Source organism: Mercurialis annua, linkage group LG5 (assembly GCF_937616625.2).
Source record: "Mercurialis annua linkage group LG5, ddMerAnnu1.2, whole genome shotgun sequence".
NCBI lineage: Eukaryota > Viridiplantae > Streptophyta > Magnoliopsida > Malpighiales > Euphorbiaceae > Mercurialis > Mercurialis annua.
Genome location: NC_065574.1, coordinates 44,030,512 through 44,035,619, shown reverse-complemented (window position 1 = coordinate 44,035,619; position 5,108 = coordinate 44,030,512).

Sequence of the window (5,108 nt, the reverse complement as noted above, 5' to 3'; positions counted from 1 at the left end):
TATCAGAGCAGTTGGTCCAGTTACCACTGCAAGTTTGTTTCAGTGTTTGTTTGAGAGCAGTTGGTCTAGTTACCACTGCCAGTTGTGTCTGAATGTCTGTTTGACTTTGAATACTCTGTCAGTAAGTAAACCTAGGAACTACTGCAGCAGAGAGTCGGACCTTAGTTGTCTGCATTCGTTTGATCTGTGCATTGGTAGTATATGGCATAACGCGCGCGAACCAGGACTATTAAGCTAGCAAGTGACTAGTATCTCTTTATACGGATGATTAAGGAAACTAAGTATTTGTTGCTTATGCTAAGAGATAGAAAATGTTTAAATGTTTGCAAATATGAGCGGATAAGGCAACTAAGTGTTTATTACTTGTGCAAGGGGTATTCAGTGATTATGTATTTGCGAATTACATACAGATTGATTGAATGTTAAATGTTTATAGCACCTTATAAGTTGATATTGAGGTTAAGCGAGGAAAAAGAAGGCTCAGATGATCGCTGGCGTTTGTAATTGTTTCTTTTCAGCATGTCTGGGCAAAATGGAGCTCAGCTACATGTTGCAGAGAAATAGGAGGAAGCGCCTCCTATCTGTCAAGATGGATTTCACAACAAAATAGACGGACCATCTGAAGTCCACCAGAATGGATTCCACATAGATATTGGGAGATCATCTGAGATATATCAGAATGGTTTCATGTCCGTATCAGAAATTGGTAGTACTTCTAGGGTTAGAGGTAGAACTCACTTGCTTGAAATGGAGTACAGTGAAGAAAGTGAGGAGAATCCTGAGGAGGACTTTGAAGAAGAAGAATTGTTAGACGGGTCAGACGTTGAGGAATACCGAAGTGAACATTTCTGGTCCAATGTGCGGAGGTACCGCAAATTTGAGAAAAGATGGAGGGCTAGTATATGGCCAGGCACAAGTGGTTTTGAATCAGGTTAGGAGGCAAATGCGCTCCTTTTCTAGAGGAATACTACTGCCTGTGGGACTGTATTCTTCTAACTTTCTTCGCATGGACGAAAGAGTTCCAGACCTTAATGGAAATAATAGGACGATTAACCGTAGATAAATTAGGGGTTTGGGACTCGAATTTGATGAGCTATATGAGTATGTTCACGAGCACTTTGGGACACTCACTATGATGGCCCGTAAGATCGAGGCTGACCGCGAGTGGGATGGCAATCCTGTTCGACCCTACTTTTTCAGACGTGCGTTCTATCCAGATTATACTAGCCGACCCTCTGTTATTAGGACTAACCCCCACTCCGTGCATAGAGGCGGAGTCAACTCCAGTAGAAGAGTTAAAGGTCGACACATTGGAATAGTTATTAGGAAACCTAGTGTTCCACATCAGGCACCCTTAGGTATAAATGATTAATATGCTTTGAGTATTTGTGTTTATATGTTGCATTGTTATGTATGTTTACTGCATGCATGATAGAGCATAACGAGTAGAATGCACCTATAGGATAATACCTCAGATAGGTAGGGCTTATAGGAAGCGATTTTAATAAACACGCGCCTAATAAAAAGAACATATAAACATAACTCACGAAAACAATAATATAATATATACTACATAATACATTTGTAGTGAACGTAATTCCTATAATACGTTCTAAAACCTGTGAAGGAAAAGATGGTTTACTAAAAGTTAATCGATGCAGAACATCGGTACCTGCGTTTGTGTATGATATGATATAGTGTACCGAAGGAGTGGATGTAGGGATTATGGTAACAGAGAATTTTGAATTGAATTGAGCTGTCGGAGATATGAAGAAAGAAATGATATGACAGACGAATAGTCAGAAAAGTGACAGAAAGTGACAGCAATACAAAAATTTGAAATATACCCAAAAAGTATAAAGAAAGCCGTTAATAGTCGCAGAGTGTACAATCTAGAGTAACTTATGATTTTATGAAAAAATTTAAGATTTTTCAAGATACAATTGTGCTCAGACATCGCATATGACATTGCATAATCACGATAAGAATGCATAAGAAAATGATTTTCGAAATGTAGATCATGCATCATATCTTTATAATGATGAAGAAAAATGCGATTTTTAGCAACTCTTTGGTGATGAGAGGCGTCATCACTCTGAGCTACAATTGTACTAATGATTTCAAACGATTTATGAAAAGTGGTTTAAAAGAGCTGGCCAGCCAAAGAATGTTTTGAAATCTTTTGTTAGTAAGTGAACTCAGATGTGAAACTCTGCGATGGATAATAAAATGTTCTTAGTAAATAAGAATAAAATTTAAAAGCACATCCTAATAACAGAATAAAGTCCTGTTAATGATAATTGCAATAATGTTAGGGAGCTACAGTAAAATGTGAACGAGGAGTTATTGCCGGAGAGCGAACGCAGTTAAGATGCAATGCGCTGGCAATATTTAAGGATATAGTAATTAACCTTATGATAAAATAAAGGATGAAATGACGGAGAGTCATGTTAGACGAAAGAAACGTAACAAATATGCAAGGATGAAGAGTATAAGGATTATTCCTATGGTGAAATAAGTAACGCAGTGAACGAGAAATATACTAGAGAAAGGAAATTGAAAGTATAAGGGACGAGAAGACGATAATATGAGTGATGAACCTCAAGTGATATTAAAAGGATATATAACCTTATCAATATCCGTGTTTGAAGATACAGAAGTAGAAAGAGAAGGGATATGAACGATGAAGAAGATAATCCAATAAGATGTAAAGGTTCGAAATTGGATAGATCAAGAGAGATAATGATACTAATGGACTGATATTAAGTGAAGTCACTAGTATCAGCATTAAAAGCTATAAGTGGCGTTAATAGAAAGGAGAAAAGTTAAGCTATAAGACTTAATATAAAGAGAAAGGCACATGTATAGGCATATGTGTCAGTAAATGTAAGAATTGTGGATAATATGAAAGAAAGTATAATGAGGAAACTCATATACCCTTAAAATTTAGTAAGATGATTAGAGAAGTGGAAAATTCTAGAAATACGTCAGAAGGATTACCAGAATAGAACAGCAATAATGGGGCTATTATAAAGGAAGGACACAATGAACACAGTAAGTAAAAGATAAGATGATACTTCATTGTTATTGAACAGATAGGAGTAAATTATATCCAAGAGGACATGATGTCATAAGGACGAGAGATGATGCTAGTACAGAGAAATCAAGTTATTTAAAAGAATAATTAGAATCATGATATAAGTGTTAAGGAAACACTTCGAGAAGAAGATGAAAGACAGAATAAGGACAAACTAAGAAATGATCGTAATTAATATTAAGATGATACCTTGAAGAATGAGAATAAAGTTACGAAGCTATTCGAAAGTAAGAATAAGAAGTATAAGACGAGAGAGGAAGTTGATTATATAGTAGGAAGGAATGACGATTAAGAAAGCAAATAAGTTATTAAGGATTTACTGAATTAGTTAAAGATGAAATTAATTAACGAAAAAGATTCTCGAAACAGTTAAATGGTAAAGAAACATATGAGATTCTTATGAGGTGATCATGAATAGGAAACTGTGACGTAAAGGAAGAACATCGTTGACTAAAAAGTCAATAAGAGATTTGAGGCGAACCTCAAAGGAGCAACTAGAGAGAAGTGAAAAGGATAAGAATATGAGTAGTTCTAGCAAACAAAGGCAATTGTACAAGCCACACGACTAAAAGTAACGTGAAATGAAACGTTTAAGACAATGGTAAGGGATGAAGAATCACGACCAAAGGAACGACGTGAAAATCACGATAGCTTAAAGGAGTAAAGAAAGAGGAATGGAAGATAGTGAAAAATGTAGTAGGCTTAGTTACGTTAAGAGACAGAGAAGGTGTTAGACATGATACAAGTTGAGAAAGATTGATTAATGAGGAATGAAGTGTCAGACAATGATAGAAAGGAGTGAGAAATGACAAAAACCAGTTAAGAAAGAAAAGTGATAATTACAGACGATAGTAAGGATCATAACTGCAGGTTATGATTACGAGAGAAAATATTTATAGGAATACGGATAAAGTAAGTACGTCATTAAGATGAAATTGACACGTCGTGACCATTCACGTATAAAGGAGACGAGTAGCAACCCTATGGCTACTAAGAATGAAATGATGAAACGAGAAAACATTAGATTATGATTAGTGACAACTAGGTGGCAATGATGTAAGGACTATGACATCAAGAATACGTCCAAGGACCATTCTATCTCGGAAAAGATAACAGATGAGACGAAGGTACCAGTAAGAGAATTCTCAACGATGTAACAGTAAGCAACTATTAAGAGTTGAATAGACAATCGATTAGCAACAAGTATGAAGTTATAGCTGTGCATGGAAAACTAAGAGTTAAGTAAAAGGAAAAGCTGTGATCAAAACGTATTAATGGACGTCAAGTAAACTGTAAGGATAAGTTAAGATTCCAACACGATTTATGAAAATTCGAGGACGAATTTTTATAAGGGGGAAGAATGTAATACCCCAAAATATTTAATTAGCTAATTGGACCACGTGTCCAGTTTTGATTCGCCAGAGTGGTGATATCAGAAGAGTTTCTGAAAAGATAAAGTAAATAAGTTTCAAGTAGATCGGTTTTGAGAAATTAACTATGAGAAAATTTAGGTTATATTTCAATTCTAAAGTTAGAATTGGAATTAAAAGGAAAAATGTCAAGAAAAGTCCAAAATAAAGTACAGGGACCAAAGTAGTAATTTAGCCACTTCGTGTCGAAAATGGAAATTTGTAAGATTCGACGGGAAAATAGTAATATTGAGTTTCGTATTATTTATTGGATATAAATAATACGTATAAGTTATAATAAAAGGATTTATCGATTTAGTTATGGATTAAATCGTACAAAACAAAAGTTTAAAGGATAAATGATAGTAAACAAAAAGAACAAGGACTCAAGTGAGCTTTTAGCCAAATCATATATAATCAAGAGATTATGAATGAAGGAAAGGAATCAGAGTCCAGAAGTTTCAGTTGAGCGATTACGATCGCTTCGCCGCCGTTTCTCCGTTCGACGTCCGATTCGAGCGATTCAAGCGGCGATCTCTTCAGAATTGAAAGCTCTATCGTCTCTGAGCATCAAATCGAGGTAAAGTTCTTGAAATTTGGTG